At 35.7% G+C, this 21070-nt stretch overlaps 1 long non-coding RNA gene across 1 annotated transcript in view; it reads left to right on the forward strand.

The window, feature by feature from the left end:
- The first annotated feature begins 727 nt into the window (after positions 1-727).
- The window catches only part of LOC103601348, a 74761-nt gene continuing 54418 nt past the window's right edge, over positions 728-21070 (forward strand). The window contains exons 1-2 of the long non-coding RNA XR_551448.1: positions 728-1018; positions 1286-1353. This is a non-coding gene — a long non-coding RNA (uncharacterized LOC103601348). The remainder of the gene's footprint in view (positions 1019-1285; positions 1354-21070) is intronic.

Below are 21070 nucleotides of genomic sequence, written 5' to 3' on the forward strand. Positions count from 1 at the left end.
AACAGGGATATGCAAACTGTTAATTTCAGCTGCTAACATGAAGGGGATACTGATTATGCCAGAGATTCAATTCCCTGCCTTGGCCCTCAGGGACTGTAATGTCCCAGTGCTCAAGCTGGTAGCCACCTCCTTTTGCTTTGTATGTAAACAGAATAAAATAGATTGCCCACAGAAATCACTTTTCAACCCTGGCTTCCTAATCTTTTTTCTTTTTGCTTTCACCCTTGTAAGAAAATTATTGCCAACTGCGTAATTATCATAGTTACAAGGGGACTGAAATTTTTATGGGAAAATATACGTACACATATGCATTTCTCTAATGAACACAGTTATTTATTTTGGAATATAAATAAGCAATATGCGATAGTTTAAAAAATATTATAATTCCTTCCAATGACAAAGCATCAAAGAATCTCTGGTGTCCTTAATGCAGATAATAAAATTCTCACAAACTATCGTTTAGTCATGTCCAGTTTGCGTAGCTTAACTTGTTTGTAATCCTATATGCCTGAAGACTGTCTCTCTAAGCACAGTGTGTGTGTGATGTGTGTGTGTGTGACTGGCATTAACACAAAGGAGACCGGATGATGACATTCATAGGCTTATAGACTCAACTCCTGGGGACACACTTGGATGGAAGCAATTAAAATGCCTATCAGGCATTTGGTACCAGAAGCCCCTATGGCAAACCACTAAATCGTAAGGCAGGGCTGCATCCTATTGTCAGTGAATGATGGCGGAGCTGAGTGGCTTGTCATCATTCTCGAAAATTCTGAGGCTAGTGAGCTCTCTCTCCCTCTCCCACTCGCCTTATTTTCCTTTTCGCCACTGCGGGGACTTTTTCTAATTTGCAGCTTCCCTTTCCCCGACACACACAGACACGAGCTGGTGGCTTGCAGACTGCGTCTGTCTGGAGTGAGAGAGCCGGAGAGCCAGTCCCAGGGACCATGCTCCTGGAGCAGGGTTCTGCAGCAGTTCTCAAAGGCTAGACTTGGGTGGTATTGCTGCATATGAGCTGGTAATGGTTTGGGGTTTATTTTATTTTATTTTTAATCCGATTTTCAAAGGATCTGCTTTATGTGATCTCGGAGTAAAAATGCTTTAAAATTCATTATTGAGTTTTCTAAAATTTCAAGTACTGCATTTTTTTTGTACTACAGATCTCAAGGCATAGATTTATTATCTGGACTTAAAGAATGCATTTGCTTACTGGTGAGTTGCGATTTTTGATATTTAGTTACCAAATCTCTATATGTATTCTTTTTCTTTTGTTTTGTTTCAGTAGATTCTTCAGCTTGTTGTCTCTAACCGAGGAAGCGTTGATTGAGAACCACTCATTCAGAAAATTAAAAGGTACCACATGTTTTCTTTGGATGTTTAAATGAGGGCGAATCAGGGAGGAATTGGGATGTTTTTATTTAAATTAATCTCTTTATGGTTGGTCTTTTATCCTTAAGCTTACGTTGCTCATTGTCTATAGCATGTACAATTCCTATGGAGATAATACCATTACCCAAGGCTTTTTTGGCTAAAATATGTCTAAATAATTTTTGCCTATGTTACAAGTTATTAACAAATATCAATATGTCTGGCTTTTCTTTTTGGGGGAGTTCATCCTTGTAAAAATGATTTTTAAAACGTCAAGTTCTTTATCTTAATGAAAATTCATTCATTTCAATTTAAGAGAAATATATTAAGTAATGATTTTATCTGAAGGAATCCTACTGATAAGTGATTTTTTTAAAATGGTTAAAGGAAATGGCTTGCTTTTTCCAGGTAGAATGAACGCTAGAGATGAAAGCCCAGGGATGACTCAGTATTGTTAGGTTTTGAGAATAAAATATTGTAACTTCTTCACTGATGTTTTAATCTTAAGCATTGGATATATTTAAAGGCAAAGGTTGTTAGTTATTAAAAGAACTGATTTTACATATGCTTTATTTGGAATTGACAGCATATGAAGATAATCTTTCATTTTGCCATGAAAGCAGTTGAATTCATTGATCCTGGGCCTTACATGAAAAATACTAATTTTCAAATTTAGTATCAGTGTGTATATTGATACGAGAGGGCGATTATGGATATTACCTTTACTTTAATTCTTCAGAATTATCTTTGACTTTAACATGTATTCATGTCAACAAAACTTATATTTGTAATTTGCCTTTAAAAAACTGGAAGACATTTTCTTCCATGCTGAGGAGAAGATCAATAATACCTTTTAAATCTTTCCTTGCCATCCATATAGCATTTCCCCTCAACACTATCAGTCCAAATACTTTATGCAGTAAGTTTAGTTTTTTAAAAAAATATACTTAAAAAATGATGAATGTTCAGCTACTCACCCTGAAATACCATGAGTATGTGAGTGTATACCTGTGGGTATGAATATTTGTAGCAGTTGAAGGAGACTATTGCATTGTCCTTGGTTAATTTTCGCTGCAATGTGTAATCATGAGAACCTTAATTTATTCATTCCACAAGCACTTCTTAAGAGCCTTGCTGCTGTGGGTAGTTATTGTGGGAGAAAAGGGACAGATGACACTGCCCTCCGTCTTCCAGAGTGTAGGAAGCGTCACATAAGATTTTTGAATAAGAGAATGACTTCGTTAAAATAAATCGGTGTGTTCTAAAAAAGGAAATTTCATTATTTCAGATATTGAACAAAATCTAGTAGGCTAGTCTCAGAGACCCATGAAATTATATTGCATTTTTTCCTCAGAAAATGCTCAATGGAATCATGTATGAAATCCCAAACAGGACTTAATATTCCTCCTGGATATTGTAAAACCCTTGAGATCATCCTCTCTCTTTAGGTTTCACTCAGAGCAAGTGAAAATATTTCATGTTTGGTGAAAAAAAATCTATTTGGTATTTTCCCGTCTAGTTAAATCCATACAGCATATATTTCACGTAAGAATCAGTTTCCTATCTTCAAACTCATTCAGCTCAACTCAGTATATAAATTCGAACTTTGAGATATTTGTATGAATTGGAAAAGGATGAAATCATTATTTGACTGCTGAAAAATGTCTTCTATATATTGTCAGTAGGAAATAATAAGCTCTGTTGCAATTTGTCTGGATATTGGAGAAATAGCATATAACCTCTCCAAGAGGCTCTTGGTATCTAAATTTTCTAGGGCCATTTTAAAATTCATCTAGGGGTATGCTGACAGAGTATATGTAATAAAAAATAGTTTATTAAAATAGTTTGTTAGTTAATCAAATCGGAACAGAATTTGACTATTAGACTCTGAGTCAGGGACTTATATCATGGTTTTTCTAATCAATATTGTCTTGACATTAGTTATTTTGCCGATCTTTTTCACTCATATCTTTAGCATGTAGAATAGTGCCTAGGCCCCAGTAGAGTTCAGTAAATATTTATTATTTAATGGATAAATTATTTCATCAGCATTTTTCCCCATTACTTTTTTGTTCTTGCTTTTCATTAGATTACACACTGTGAAACAAACATTTGATACATTTTTCTTTAGTTATTCAAAATATTCATTATAGTTCTCATTAATAATAATTAATTACATAATTAGTGCTGGGTAGAAAAGCAGATAAACCATGTGCAGTCATTTTTTCAGCCTGTATGGAAAAGGATTTTTCTGGTTTTAGGTTGAGATGAAACGAATTTTTGAAATGTCCCCTTTCACTTCCATCAGCTATGGGAAAAATGCCCAACTGCAGCATGAGCTGTGCTTATGGATGCTTCCTAAATACTATTCCTAGGTTTGACATTGTTTATTGCTCTTCGTGTCTTTGGCCAAGATTTTGCTGCAGCAGAGGGGAGGAGGCCTTTTCTTTTCCTCTCTGTCTATAAACGTAATAGGAGAAATGATGTCATACTTACGAGTCCATAATGAACAAAAAGCATTTAAGAAGTACAGACAGATAGGTAGATAGATAGGTATTGCATATATATAAGAAATCTGTAAAGAAACTTCTAGAATCATAATAGCTGTAGAGAATGCTACTTTTGTTGTCATCTATTTCTATTTAATAAAATATAATTTTTTGTATAAACTATATGCTAGATAATATCCTAAGTCCTTAATATATGTTATCTTATTTAATTCTCCCTATAATCCCGGGAGGTAGGTATGGTCTCCTTTTTCCAGATAAATGAACTGAGACTCCAGTTGGGCAATCAGCCCAAGTCTGGCCCACGAGTCCTTCATATTAATCATTAACTATTACATTTTTTGAGCAGATTTGTTGGCATATAGCGATTGTCTTAATGTTTTATGTACATGATATATATGTCACTGCAATAAGGTTAAAATAGTATATGTGCATATTCTTGATTTTATATATATATATATATATATATTCGAGTATATGTACATATGTGTGTGCATATATATGGTCGAAATGAATAAGTCTTGAAGTACTTAACTATAATATTCGAGCTTTGGTGTATTTTATATTTATATATATTATATTTTATTTTATATTTTTATGTTATGTTTAACCTGAAGAAATTTTTTCTTCAAGGAGGAATGTCACAGATAGATTAGGAAGTTTTAAAATAAATGAATTCATAAAGCATCTTCTATTTCATTATACTGAAGTAGTATTGTTGAATTGTGTAATTTATATAAGAAAAGTAGCCAGAGAATTCAAGTGTTAAATATAGAATAACTTATGTTGTATCTTGCAAGAGCTTTTTTTAAAAATTAAAATAATAGCAGAAGAAGGTTTAAATGATCAAAATAAATAAACGAGCAGAGAACAGGATCATGGACAGTGTGAAAATACCACATTTAGCTTTAAGGACTACTAACTCAAAAATCACTGAAGGTACTAACGATTACACAAATAGGTATTCAGACCCTCTACTGAGTATATTCAGCAGAACATTTCCGGAGCTTAGTTGGGTGTAGCAGAATAAGACAAGGAAGTAGCACCAAGGCTCACTGGTGCCATAAGAGAGACATGATTAATTTCCTAAGGGACTTCATTGCAGGGCAGGATTGCTAGTAATTGAGAAGGGACTCAACAGGGAATTTTTTTATTGAAACATAATTGATTATACGTATTTGTGGGTTACAGAGTTTACTATCAGTATTTGTGTACAATATGTGATGATAAAATTAGGATTATTAGCATATTCATCATTACAAAACATAACTATTCTTTGTGTCTATTACACAATTTCCTTCTACCCCCTCTCTCCCTTTCCCATCTCTAGTGACCATAGTTTTCAACAGGAAATAATTTATGGAAGATGAATCTTTTGAGGTGGAACTTAGTGATGAATAGAAGTGAAAACAAAGTCCAGGAAAAACAAACAGCATTAGCAAAAAGATCAAAGGAAGTGAGCATGCTCAGAAAGCACAGACTGATCTCTTATGTTCTAGAGTATAGGGCAGAAGAAGGGGACTCTTAGAAGGAAAGGGTGGAAGTGTACGTGAATACTATTAGGTTGTACCACATGAGAAGACTAATATTCACCATTTTTTGAATTACAAAAGAAAAATTTCATTCAATTCAACTTAATACGTTAGAAGAGGACTCAATGCTTAGTTCAGGGTTTTGTTTTTTGTTTTGGGGGTGTTTTATTACTATTCAATGGGAATCTATTGACTGTATTTTGAGCAGGAGACTGCTATGTCCAAACTGCATTTTCCAGATGATTTATTTTATAGATATGTGTGAGATAAATTAGAATTGTGTGTGAGAGCATGTTGAAGAAAGCGTCACTATGGAAGCTGTTGTAGAATAATCCAGGAAAGAAAAGAAAAGCCTAGAGAGGGTGTTGATTGAGGGCATGAAAAAGAGGTCATGAAAATGAAAGATATTTCTGAGCTCAAATGCAACAGATTGATTGATAGGAGGGGAAAAAAAAGCAGAAGGACTCAAAGGTGACTCTAAACTTTGAATGTGATAATTAGAAAAATGATAGGGAGAAAGGTGGCTGAGAGCTACATGAGGAAAGAAGTCCTCTTTTATTTTTATTGGATCTCTAGTGTCTAGCAAGCTGTCCTGTGTACAGGAGATAGCTAATAAATGTGAAATAAATGCATGAGAGTTTGAATAAAAAATGAAGTGGTATATTTAGGACATGAGGCTGGATATGGGGTGGCCTGGGCTAATAGACTGCAGAACATGTAGATCCAAAGCTGAGAAGGGAGGTTAGGGAGGAAGGACATGGGTGACATTAGCACAAAAGACAGTGAGAAGAGAACCAGAGAGGAATCTCTCAGCAGCACCTGCATTTAGGATACAGAAAGAGGGACGGGAATTGATAAAGTTGAAGGAAGAAATTTTTTTTAAAAAAAAAGCAAAGAAAGAAGAGGACAGAGAAGGTAATAGAAAACAAGGCTAAAACTCAAGATTCTCCAGAAAAATTGAAAAATGAAAATATTGAAAGACTGCTGGATTTATTATTTATTTCAATAATGTCTGTCATAAAAAATATTAAGTCCACATTTTATAAAATTTATAAAATTTAGAAGATCATAGGAAGGAAATAATATTTACCTGTAAGTACACAATCCAAAGATTATGGTTAACACTTTTTAAACATTTTGGCTTATTTCCTTTCATCCTATTGCATTTAAATTTACATAATCAGTATCAGAAGAATACAGTTTTGAATTCTGCCTTTTTTACACTCAGCAGTATCTTACGCATGCCATGTAATTTTTTCCACCTGCATAATGTTCTCTCACATAGACAATGGACATTTTTATACTCTACTGTTTCCAATTTTTTGCTGTCATCATACTGCTGCAATGGAATAGTTGGTACATTACTCTTATGTGATAGTTTACATTATTTCTAGTGGATATTTCCTAACAACAGAATCACTGTATTCTATATTGTCAAATTTATGGCCAGATAAAATTTAAAGGTTTCAAAATAAGCCTCTGCTCTTCCCTAATGTGATAGTTTACATTATTTCTAGTGGATATTTCCTAACAACAGAATCACTGTATTCTATTTTGTCAAATTTATGGCCAGATAAAATTTAAAGGTTTCAAAATAAGCCTCTGCTCTTCCCTAAGAAGGAGAATCTGCGATGATGTTAGCACCTGCCATGTGCCATCCTCTGTGACACACACTTTAATTGTTACATTGACTCTGATGCAGATTCTGTTATACTCACTTTACAAATGAAGGGACAGAGACCCAGAAGGTTGCACACATTTAGGGACTAGTTTTGAATCTGGGTTCTCATTCCAAACTAGTCAGAAACAAGATCTTGAGAAGAGAATGAGTAAATAAGGATATAAAAACAATAGGAAAATATGCTTAAGAAGTCCAGGACTCAAAGGAAAGAGAGATAAAGCATGTGAGACAAGGAGGCAGTGACCACAGTAGGCTTTTGCTGCTTATTAACATGGAAAATCCCAAGCCAAAGGTAGGAGCAGAGAAAAAGTGGTGCCACATATGTCAGGAGAAGAAAGACACACTTGTAGAATAAGGTCCTAATGGAAAGGAGATAAAAGAGTACAGACAAGGGTGTGACGGCAAGCAGACTGTAGCTTCCTAATAGATAAGAGCAAGATAAAAGAGACTTTTCAAGTGGTAAATAAAAGATTGAGGGACTTCACATGTCATCTGGACTTTATCCTAGACTGGAAGAAAATTCACTTATTCATTCAATGACTATTTGTTAAACACCAAATTCCATGACCTTTCCCTGCCTTTATGAAACTTTCCTTCTGGAGGGAGGAAATATCAGTGGGTTAAGAAAATTAAAATTACTTAGACAGCTGTGCAGAGAAAGGGTTATAAAGTGGTAAGAATGGATGCTGAGATTTGCTTCTCAAACTTTAAAGTGAAGATTAGTCAACTCATTTTACTAAAAAGCAGATTCAGGATCAGTAGGTCTGAAAGGGACGTGTGATTCTGTATTTTGACCAGCTCCCAGGTAATGATGCTGCTGTTTAATGGAACTTGCTTTGATTAGTAAAAGGTTAGGAGGCAAACATCCGGGCAGAAAAAATGGAAATGATTGGAGCAGTTGTTATGAGGAAGTCTGATGGAAGCTCCTCTCCTTGTGCAGCAACACAGCACACTCTTAAACCACATTGATGGTAAGAGAGAGGATTTCCTCTGTACTCCTGAGTTTTTCAATTCCAGCCAGTTTTATGAAAGATCCAGTAAACCAGCCCTAATGAGCTACTGGCATTTCATTCTTTCTGCCCATGCTCCATGCTTATTATATCATATAATGAATTCTTGTGGCTCAGGTTTGGCGATGTAATTCCATATAACCCTGTGCCAGTTTCTTAACTCCAGTTATGTCTCCTGCTTCATGATTTCCTTGGACTTTTAACCTTCTCTCTGCCTGGGTGTTCAGCACAATAGTGGCCTGCTACACTCTCTGGTCCCTTAGCACATGACATCCATCACACTTAGCTGTGCAAAGTTTCTGGATCTCCACATCCCATCCTCTTGCTACCCACATCCTAATACAAGCCTTGTGTGACACTGCTGAAAGCCACAGGGGATTATTAAGGACAGTCTCTGATTTAAGAAATGCATTTTTCCATCAAAATCAGTTCTCTTTGGTGGACTGTTTTGGTTGGTGACAGTAGCCTGCATTCCTCTGAAGGATTCGTCAGAGCTCTACAGGAGGAGGCATGTGTTTGAGGACAATCAGCATTCAGAGGCACTAAGTGCTCATAAGAAGCCATGACAGACTGTCAAAGGAATGTTATCTTTCATTCTAGTGCTACTCTGTGACTCTCAGTCTTTTCTTTTAGCTGCAGGAACTTGGGAGCGTTGACCTGTTTGAGTCCCCTCACACCACACATTGCAGCTGTAAAATACCTAAGAAAATAAGAAATCAAATACATATGGCATTACTCATCCATCAAAGCAGAACAGCTTAAGTGTATATTAAACATCTGTGATGTCCTCATCCTCATTAGCATTTATTCTTTATTTAAAGGGCTAGTTCCACCTCTGGACCATACCATGACCAGGTCTCTAGAATTTATCACTGTCATTTTATGATTTGGTGTACACTTAAACAGCCAAGTAGGCATAAGCAGTGTCCTTAGAAATTTGAAATTAAAAATTCTAGTGAAATATCAAATTAGCTTTCATATGAACAGAAGTCAACTTAAACTGATGACCACATTTCTTCATGTACACTTAGGAAAAGTTCTTGAGAAGAGAAGCCATGGCACAGGCACCTTTGCACTTTCTATGCTGTCTACATGGTAAATGCTGTTGATGCATATGCCAAGTTGAAGCTAAGAAGATGAGTGTTGTGGGTGTTTGTGTGTGTGTGTGTGTGTTTAACTCTAGTCCTTCTATAATGGATAGCACTGGTCTTCTTTTCATAGTCAAGCTGGAATTATTGAAATTTCCTGAATTTGAATACCGTACTCATACTCCATCACCATTACTTCAATAGCTAAGAGTCTCAGAGTAGTACAGGATCATCTCTGGTCTTCCTGACACAAATTCTTTAACTCTCTCAAGATAGTCTAAATCAATTCTCTCTCTCTCTTTTTTTTTTGTGGATTCCATTTGGGTCTGCCTCAGATGGTTTGAATTAACCTTTCTTCAGATTCTCTCCTGGTGTTAATGACTCTGGATTATGACCATTTAAAGAAGCCGGATGTACATTGATCCACATCTGGCAATTGTTAAAACAAAGCTATTCCAGTTGACACATTACAATCAAAATGAATTTCTTTACAATGTGTAGGAACTTAAGACATGATATTTCTTTTCAGGAAGATCATTTGTTTTATTTCCAAGATGAGCAATGGTTGCACTTAGTTTTCTTTAAAAATATTTTCTTGCTTATTGTAGGATTTTCTCATGGTAAGATTTCATTGATGTGTATACAGAAGATACAACACATAAGCATTAAGGATTCTTCTCACATAGTGCCTAAGATCTACTGGTCGGCACAATTTTGAGCTACATGAATTTTTAATATTCCAGAATCTTAAAAAAAATAACTGGGCTGCCTATACTTTTAATGGTGGGGACAGAAACCCCTAAAATGATTGACTTTCCAAGATTACATTGGTACTTACAGAAATATGAGCTCCAGCAATCAAAAGTTTTAAAAATCATACAAGAACTCTTGATTCTGAGTAATTCATATACTCTGGCCAGACTGCTGTACTTTTCCTCTACAAGAATTTGAATAGTCCAAGAGATAAAAGGGAATAATAAATGCAATGTAATACTTAATATGTGCATGCATTTTTAGTTCTTCTTCCTGTGTTATGCTCAAAAAAAGACCAATGATACAGACTTTGGATTATAAAATTGTTGTAATAACATAACTAGTTAAAAAGTTACATTTAGATGTTAAAGAAAAAAAAATAATTCCGGTACCATACTTTAAGTCATACCTAGCATTTTCTAATAAATGGTGACCTAAAGCTCATAACAGTCTGTGGAATGGGAAAGGTCGACCGTGTCATTATATTTATTACAGATGAGAAAACCTAAGTTTGAAAAATGCAAATGACCTACCCAAGTCCTTCTGCTAGAAAATGTTAAACCTGGGGCTTGTGTCTTTGTTCTGACTCCAAAGATATTACTTTCTACTACTCTGCAGCCAAAGCAGATAAATGAGCATATTGTCCTAAATCCTGAATATTTTAATAATGCACCAACTTGATTGCTAAAATAAACTGTCCAAGGTAGTGGTGAAGTCCATTAAATGGATTGCCCTGGCATCCCAGAGGGCATCTGCCCTTTGGGGTCTTGGATTAGTATGGCATGGAACTATGGAAATACTAGTAAAAATAGCATGAATACTAAAATGGTTTTAAACTTTTATTAAAAGGAAATAAGTCTAAATATATTACAGAAAATGTAATCTTATTGATTTAAAAAGTACTTGATAGAGGAATAGATTAATAAGAATTCATTGTTCAGTTCTTAATTTCATAGAATTTTAAGTAAGTGTTGAAGAACTTAGCCAAAACCAGGATAGCAAAGAAAATGACTAAAGCTTCAGAAAATCGGATCTATGGAGAAACTCTAAATATATTACAGAAAATGTAATCTTATTGATTTAAAAAGTACTTGATAGAGGAATAGATTAATAAGAATTCATTGTTCAGTTCTTAGTTTCATAGAATTTTAAGTAAGTGTTGAAGAACTTGGCCAAAACCAGGATAGCAAAGAAAATGACTAAAGCTTCAGAAAATCGGATCTATGGAGAAACATTTTAAAAAGCAAGCTTTGTGATTTTTCTATTATTAGGATAATTAGAAGAGCTTATAAAGAAAAACTTTGAACTAGAAGGTATGGATTCCAGTTCTGATCTCAGATGTACAAATGGAAGGGTAGTATAGGGAAAGAAAATGATAACCTCAGGGTCATTGAGTCAGGGTTAAGGGTGAGGTCAGGTGCCCCAAGGCAGACACCAATAGGAATGGTTCCACTGAGGGCATTCTCAGTGCAGTGGCCAACCTCTTCCCCCATTCTACTTTCCACAACCCTCACCCATGCTCTCATGGGCATGCCAGGGTTGCTGAAATGCTTTTTATCTGGTCTCCCTGCCTGGAACTCCATCACCGCATTAATTTCCCAGACCGACTATAACACTCTTTTTCCGTTCTCGTTTTCTTCCTCTCCAGTGGCTCTTCTTTGCTCTCTTAAGCTGTGCTGGCTGATAAATATGGCAGCCTCTAGCCACATGGAGCTATTTAAAATCAAATTAATAAAAATGTAAAACAATGAAATGTTCACTTCATTAGACATATTGGCCACATTTCAAGTGTTCAGTAGCCACATTACTTTTATCAAATATTATATATGATACATTTCCATCATCACAATAAGCTTTATCGGAAAGTGCTTCTCTGGAGTGTAACCAGGGCCCTCACCCAAGCAATCAAGGCCTACACTGACTTCTCCGTATTCCCCACTGCCCTTAGCACACAGTCTCCATCCACATGCTCCTCTCCTCAACTTCTCATCATCACTACAATTATAGTTAAAATAATAATAGTGCTTGCTTATTTAATGCATATTATGCACCAAATACATAAATTTTCTCACTGGGTCATCAAAACACAAAACAATAAAACAAACCTTGCAAGATAAATATATATTTTTTAATCTCCATTTAGTCCCACTAAAATGGTAATCAGATTTTATTACCACTTCACAGAAGAGGAAAATGAGTTTTAGTGAGATGAAGTGTATTTTCCAAAGACAAATAGCTAATAATTGGTGGAGCTTGAAATTAAATACAGATCTGGCTGGCTCCAAAGCCAAGCCTTTTCCCCTATACCACTGGCCCCCTCTGCCAGGGGTCTTTTGGAAATGTCTGGACACATTTTTGGTTGTCACAACTTGGGCAGGAGCTACTAAGATCTTATGGGTAGAGGCCAGGGATGTGCTAACTATCCCACAATAGACAGCCCCCTGCAACAAAGAATTATCTGGCTCAAAATGTCAATAATGCTAAGGCAGTTTGTTTTCTGTTTCCTTCCACAAGAGTTTAAAGTCTAAAAGTTTGGAGACTTTGGTTTCTCCACCGCTGTTTCCCTACTGCCTTGAAAACTTCTTACCAGAACAAGGCGTATAATATATATTTTGAATGAGTGGCAAATTGATCATTTTTAAATTAAAGTAATATTTGCTAAAGGTGAATAAAAAAAAATCAAGCCAACAAAGAGACCAAAATAAAATGAAAGTCTTTCTCCCTATCCACATCCCCAATCTCACATCCCAGTGAAAACCATTTGAATAATTGCTATTCTCCAAGAGTTCTTCTGATTACCATTTAAGTTGTAAATAATACACTTCAATTTCTTACCATTGAACAGTATCTATTGACTTTCTACATTAAAAAGTAGGAATTTAGCACACTAACACTGTTTCTCCCTCTCCCCTCTATTTGTTATTTATGTTATTATTTTTTACATTGTCAAGATTTATAATGTTTATATTCTGTTCTGTAACTGTAATTAAGTGATCCGTTGTTTTGTTTATGTTGATTCTGAAAATATATTTCCCTGTTGAACCAAATATTGTTATCTGAACCATTGGGAAGTAAATGTAATCTTTTGTCTCCCCAACTCCTGCTTTTTAAATGAATATATCCTGAGTGTTGAGATCAGTGATGTCAATGTCTTTTCAACCAAATTTCTTTCTTGTTTGGGCTCCACACACTTTTCCCACAAAAGGGCAGATAGTGAATATTCTCCACTTTGATGGTCATACTGTCTCCATCACAGCAATTCATACAGTCTCTGTCACTGCTACAATGTGACATAATTAATAATTAATATTAAATTAATAAGGCATGGCTGTGTTCCAATAAGACTTTATTTACAAAAACAGATGGTGGCAGTATTTTGCCCATAGGTCATAGTTTGCCTACCCTTCTTCCAGGTTATGTTCATTTTGCTCTGTGCTTTCTGTCTCATGTCATCTCTTATTGTGTTTCCTTTCTATTTTACTGGAGTTTCTTCTAAAGGCATTTATTTATATGTGGCCGATCATTGATAAATTTGAATCCTTACATGTTTCATACAATGTCTTCATATAGTACTCATGCTTGTTTGATAATTTGATCAGTTACATGGTTTTCCTTTGTTATTTTATAGTATCAAGTGTTATTGATAAAAAGTCTGATATCAGTTAGGTACTCATTTCTCTGTGGAAAAACCTTGATTTTTTTTCTTTCTGATAGGTTTTAGGAATCTTGTGCAGTTTCAAAATGAGTCCAGATGAAGGTCCTTTATCATTTATCCCATTTAGCAATCAGACCATTTTTAATTACATCTTTTAACTCAGAGGAACTTCTCTCTGCTTTTCTTTCATTTTTCTTGCTATACCTGCCTCTGTTCTATGTTTAGAGGATTCCTGTTGATAAGTGCTGGACCTTCCTGGATCTGTCATGTATCCTTTTTCAAATATTTTTAGTCCCTTTTTCATTTTTTTTTACATTCTAGGACTTTTTTTCTCTTTTTATCAACTGAATCATTAACTTTGCCTTTAGCCCTACCAATTCGATTTTTTTTAAATCAATTCAAATCATTTTGGTAGTCATATGTAAATTTCCAGGTATTCTTCCTTATTTTCTGATTTATACTTTTTCACAATTCATTTTTGGAAAGATGCTCATTTTTAAAGTACACAACATTTTTTCAAATCTCTCTGAGAAAGATACTTATAAGTTGTCTTTTCTTCCTCAAATCATTTTTATTTCCTCAAGAATCATTTTTAAAAGGTATTTTTATTATTCTTCTTGCTGATTTTCTCAAATGTCTTGATTTGGAGGTTTTTATTTTATAATTTGTTTTTTATTATTTTAAAAATGTATGAAGAACTAATTTGAGGATCATAGGTAGTTGTTGTAAGTTTCCTCTGCAGTGGTGTCGGTCTGTATCCCCATTAACTGAAGGCTGACTGCAGGCTCTGGCGAAGTGGGCAGTCTGTCAGGAAGCAGGCATCCCAGGGGGAGCATGGAGATGGAGTTGGCAAGTGAACAGATTAGAATCCCCACAATTCCATTCCAAAACTCATCACCTGCTTTCATTAAAGACCAGTCCTTGTTTTCACCATTGGGGACAAATGCTTTTCCTGTCTGCTAAAAATGTAGTAGCAAGGCAGACGGGAAGAAGGGTCCCAATTGTTCTGATAAGTTTCTAAATAAACTGCCATGATGTTGGTCCCACAGTCTCCTCAGACTCTGTATTTGATGGCTCTATGCTTGGGTTTCCCCAGGTTTCTTTGGGATGGACGTGCTATTAATCCAGGTGATCTTGGCAGCAATTTCCATGGTATTTTTTCTCTTTCTCTTTCAGACCATCTGCATTCTAATGTCTAGAATGTCTTCAAAATTTTCTTTATTACACTATTTTTTGACAATGTTAGCATTTTAATGATAATTAGGGGACAGTAGTAGTGTATGTAATCACTCTCTCTCATCACTACTCCCATATTTAATTTTCTTTACTCTGAATCCATCACATCAGTATTTGTTTGCACTGCACTCTTTTGCACATAACGTATTGTTTCATTGTTCTACCTCTAGTATTTACTATTTGGAAAAATTACTTCCCTTTCTTATGTCTTTTTTTTCCCCTGTAAAATAAAGACAATAGCTGATTTTCAGGGTTGAGCTGGGAGGTTTAAGTGCATGTTGTAAGATCTAAAGTAGAGTATAAATGTCAACTACCTTTACATATAAGGCTTTGTCATGATCTGGACTAACAAATAAATTCAACCTGGAGATTAACCAGTTGTAGGGAAATTACTTCCCTACCCAATAGGAATTGCAAAGGGACCCCAAGCTGAAGCAAGAACTAAAATTTTATATGCAGTGCAAAAGAACCAGAAATTATACACTTTTAGCAGTATTAAAATAAGCAATTGTTCATGAATGTATTTTTCACCTAATGGAAAGACAGATAAAAGCAGAACAAGAATGTAGTTGAAAGACTATCAGTTAAGTAAAAATAAATGTGAACTTTAGATTTGGCATAGAATATATAACTTAAAGTGTGTGATACTTTTCTTGGCAAAATTAAGAGTATGAACATATATGACTCTAATATAGTGCTGCTAATTACTTGCCATAATACTATTATTGATTTTATCTGGTTTCAGTTAATTGAAAGTTTCTCCTCTCTCAGTGAGATTGAAACATGAAGCACCATGTAAAAGAAAAATTTTTTAAATGAGAGTAACCCTAAAGTGGCTTAAATGCAAAAGTTGAAGAAATAGTAAGAGGAAATTAAAAGTAAAGTTAGGGGTCACAGCATCCTGTGACTTAATGTACTGGGAACTATTTGTGGATGATAAAATTAATATCTTCCCTAAATTATTAAAATGCAGCATCTTTATTTATAGCTTTTATTTTTAGAAATAAACTGAGAACACATCAAACAGATAAAGCATAAAGTAAATCAGTGTGGCTGTGTGCTGAGTGATACGTATACAATTCAGTATCTGACTGCTATTCATTCTTGTTTTCTGCATGCAGTCATTACCTTCTAAAGCTGAATGTTTATAGAGGATAAGTCACCAGCCCTAGTTAAATGTTAATGGATCTAGTGCCATAGCATAATTTAAATTCAAGGCCTTTTCCAAAGGAATGTGAATAAAATGTGTGTGTTTGGTTTTTTTTATGGCCACTATTAAAAGTAAAGGAAATGAAACCATAAACAACTATGCTCAAATATTGGCATAGCTGAGGCTGCTTTGTAGCAGTAGAAAACCATATTTATTCATGGTGAAGCTCTGCTTAACCTACCCAGCCCATCTAGATTGTAATTGAAGTTAAAAAATGTTCTTGGAAACTTAGGCAAAATGTGGAGTGCTGATTCAAAGTAAGCTCACTTTGATGTGTTTTAATTTTCTGTTGCAAAGGGCTGGCACAATTTGTAAGTTGCATTTTTTTCTAATTCATACCTAAGGCCTTAGCCCATAATTAATGTGGTAAAGACTTTTTGTCTTCAATATCCATTCTCTCTTTCTTCCTCAGTAATAATAGGACCCTTGCTTTTGGGGGGTTTATGGGCACATGGATGTTCTGATTAAAATCCAGAATTCCAGCCTCCTTTGTAACTAGGTGTGACCATATAACTCATTTCTGGCCAGTAAGGCATGAACAGAACTTGTGTGTCAAACCTACATCAACTACTTAAAAGAAAGGAGTGTGTTCTTCACTCCTTCCTTCTTTCTGCGGGTGGAGATCAGACTTAATGGCTGGAGTTCGGCAGCCCTTTTGAATATGAGATGGTCTTATAATGAATGTCTGTTTTATTTAAGCCACTGTTATTTGGAGTTTTTCCACAGCTTGCAATGTAACATAATCATCACTTGTTTAACAACTTTGTAACTTTATACTTATTTTCAAATGCTCCAAAATACCATTTCATCAAGTTTCATTGTTATTTATATAAATAGCTTTTTAAGTTGTTACCTAAAATAGACCAGTTCAATCAGTTACCAAATCCTATCAGTTCTACTTTCTAAACTGCTGCATGCAAATCCTTCTATTTCCTTACCTCCTCAAGGACTACATTAATTCAGTCTCCCATCATCACTGATCTTGACGGCTGCCAAGCGCTTCTTGCATCACCGCTTGCTCCATAGAAACCATTATACACATGGTGGCTGGACTGATCTTTTCAAAATACAATCTAATTATGATATTTCTGTGCTTAAAACCTTTTGATACTTCCCATACCGTTTATGGTTAAGTCCAGAGGCTATAACTGTGCTACAAGGACATCCTGATCTAGCCTCTGCCTCACTCTTCAGGTCCATCTTCAGATGGTTGCCTTGAGGCTACTACACATATTTTCTTTCTTTTTGCCTAGTACCCTTTCTCTGTACTCCTTCCCTTCCCTTCCTGCTTCCACCTCCTGCCCCTTTGCTTACTCAAGTCCTGCTCCTTAGCTGGGCATCAAATTTCGTGATTAGGCCTTCTCTTCTCTCATCCTCTGGCCTATATTAGTCCTGCAGGTTACATACCCCCACAGCCCCCACACTTCTCTCACTTATCAGAGTAATGCGCGTCTCCTCCACAAGACTGGAATCTCCATTAGTGTCTGTCCCAATCCTGACTAGAACCCCGGCACCTAGTGTAGGGACTGCTACAGAATAGGTGCTAGAGAACGGTGTTGATTGGCTAACTGATCCTTTTATTTTCTTCTCTTTCCCTAAAAAGCTTAGCTAACTGACATCCGAACCAAAGTTCCACTTACCAAAATCCTATTCGTCCTCTGGACCATCAGAACCATGTATGTTCTCTCTCCTTTTAATATTCACTTTTCTTGTCATTATACACTAGACTTTAGTTACAGTTATTCATTTGCAGAATCTAAATTACTATTGGGAACACATTCTAGAAAATATAAAGGCACTTGGAAAAGTTTTATTATAATAACTGCCTGTATTTATAAAGCCATTTATTACAATTGCCTTTATCCCAACAGAATAGGAATATCTGGAGGCTATGACTGGTAAATTATTTCTTGTTGCAAGCAGAATGTCTGGCACATAACAGGCATTTAACAAATGTTGGGTTATAGTGCAGTGAAATAACTACCGACTTTCAAGTTAGATACCTTTGGGTTCAAATTCGGAATCTGCCCCTCATCAGCTGTGAAATATGGGAATTTATTAAATCTCCATTGTGTGAAACAGGAATGATAATATAAACCTTATTAGGATATTGAGAAAATTAATGAAGATAATGAACGTAGTAGCAAAAGCTATATAATAGGGAGTGATTATTATGACTTTTGTAATTTATATTTCTGTACTCTCTTCTTAACAAACAAGGTAAGTGTTCAGTTCTTTCTTTATGTTGTTTTGCAGCTGAGCGATAAGGTTTGATAAAAAGGCCTAATATTAAACAAAAGATAAGGCTTATAAGAGGAGTGTGGAAGGCATGGCACAGCTTTATTATGCCCTTTCTTTCTGTCGGTCCATTCCACTCCTACCTCCCGCCCCCCTGCAAAAAAAAAATATATATATTGACAGGGAAAAAGCAACAAAACAAAAGATGGAATCATGTATTTATCTAAGGTCACCAGACAGGCCTGGAAATTATATACACTCTAAATCATACCACCTGAGGCCATTCTGCTCTCAGGAGGAAAGCTGACTGGGGGATGTTAAGAGTTCAGCTGTCTCCCAAGAGGCTTATCTGCAATGCAGATTTTTCTGAGCCTTTCCGATCTGTTTCAGCCTCCAGACCCACCAGCTGCTCTCAGGCCTTCCAGCTGGCTTAATAGGATTTGTCTTTTCTATGGCCTGCTTCCGGGGTCATCCACCACCAGAACAAATTCCAGGTAGACAGTTTTCCTTCCTAAATAGTATCAAAATCCCTACCAATCGCCAAATTACAAGAGTTTATCATTACCTACCTCAGATATAGAAGAATTATTTTTTGTTCTCTGCTTCTTGCCTCATGTATAGATGTCTTTCACAGGAGTCCTCTATCAGTCCCTGTTGTTTATCTCTGTTGAATAAAGAGTGGCAAATGCCCTTACAGGGCTTGCGAAGTCAGGTCATCATGGCAGCTGCCTTGACGTTGCAGGCCTTCCCAGATGGTAGTGCTGCTGGGCTACCTGACTTCAGGGGATCTGATTTTACTTCTCAGCAGGAGTAACATCAGCTCCATCAGCTGAGCCAGGATTGTGACTATGAAGCCCTTACTGGAGGTTAAGGTTATTCTTTCTTTACATGCACAGATTCCTGCTCAGTTTTTTATGACTAAGAGAGACGTATTATTGAGAAGCTAATAGCTCAAGTCAGTACAGGATTAGGCTTCTCACACTGACAGCTCTGGGTTCTTGGCCCAGTGACTCTATAGGGACAGGTTTCTCACCAATAAATTTCAATAATGCTTACCTCATGAACTTGTTGTGAGGAATAAATGCTGTATTGATTGTGAAGGACTTAGTAAAGTGCCAGGCACTTAGACATGGGCAAAAATGGTGCTGGTATTCCAATTATTTATATTTATATATTTTTAAAATTTTTATTTAGCGACTTCAACACTGGTTAGAATTATAGCTGGTCAATTAATCTGTTCCAGTTTTTCCCCCCTCTTTTTAGTTATAAAAAATATAGGATTTTATTTTTGGAACATTTTCATGAGAAGCACAGCGTTTCTTTCTGCATCTTACAGGAAAAATTTTTTTCTTGTTAGACTTAACTCCAACCATGTTTCATAATTCAGGCATATAAATTTTGTATGTAGTCGGATAAATGCTCTTTACTTTTAAGATATTTAATAACCTTTGACATGTAAAACACTGCTTTAAAAAAAAGTAAATTATTCTTTGTTTATGAAGAGAATTTGTATGAATTTTATCTAAAATGCAGTGAGCTTGGAAGTCAATATGCCATAAAGGTATGGTCTTGGAAGTTTTTACTTCTTCAGTGTTTACCCCTTGTGCCACTAACTTACCAAGTACGTACATGAGACAGATGCCAATTTATACTGGGTTCCATCAGTAATGATTCGTATGGTCTTGGAAGTTTTTACTTCTTCAGTGTTTACCCCTTGTGCCGCTGACTTACCAAGTACGTACATGAGACAGATGCCAATTTATACTGGGTTCCATCAGTAATGATTCTCGAATCTACTACAAATCAGTTCTGGGAGATTGAATCACATTTCATTAGCAGTGTATTTTTCTCCTATATAAGATGTACAGATAAGAAAGGAGAAAGGATACTCAGCATCTTAGTTTCCTTTGAAGTAATACTACTTATATTTATTAAAATAAACCTTAGTTTTTAAAGACTTACACTTTGTTTCTACAAACTAAAATTAAATTGCAGAACAGACTCTTTACTTAGACTCTTTACTTACATTTAAGAAATGAAGTTGTTTGCATGTGTAACATGCATGAACTCTTGAAGCTTCAAGGTTCATTTTAATAAATCCCTCCTTTCACAGACATTTTGTGTGAAAAATTTCCCAAACTAATTTCTACATCTGGTTCAAGCATATAATGTTGTTGTCATTTTTCTGAACTACTTGTTCATCTTTTGAATTTTATCTAGTTTGAAAAGGAAATTGATCAACATGCCTTATCTTCAGTTTTTCAACACAAAGACTACTATTTATTTTCTTTTTATATTCCCCCCAAATGAAACAAATCAACACTCAGTTAAAAAGTTGGGAGAGTTCATTTACTGTTGGGATTAAAAATATCACTGGCTTTTGATATAAGAACTATTAGGATATTTTTTCTTGCAATATACTTGTGTTTAGATAGAACTAACAAAGATGCAGAGGTACAGCGAGCTACCCATTCAGTGATAGGTAAATGCTGCAGAACACTGGTTGCATTTGTTTTTCTTCAGCCAGACTGGCAGACACCTGGCCTTTTTTAGCTCTTGGAAGGATTGAGCCTTTTGTAAGCTCACGGGATTAGAATGTCAGCACTTTGAAGAGCTAGATAAACAGGAAGATGAATACAGAAATAAATCCTAGGGCCGGCCCAGTGGCACACTCGGTAGAGTGCGGCGCTTTGGAGTGCGGTGGCGCTCCCGCCGAGGGTTCAGATCCCATGTGGAGACCGGTTCCCGCTCACTGGCTGAGCGCGGTGCGGGCGCAGCACCGAGGGTTGCGA

The sequence above is a fragment of the Galeopterus variegatus genome, unplaced genomic scaffold, assembly GCF_000696425.1.
Source record: "Galeopterus variegatus unplaced genomic scaffold, G_variegatus-3.0.2 Scaffold3695, whole genome shotgun sequence".
In the NCBI taxonomy this organism is placed as follows: domain Eukaryota; kingdom Metazoa; phylum Chordata; class Mammalia; order Dermoptera; family Cynocephalidae; genus Galeopterus; species Galeopterus variegatus.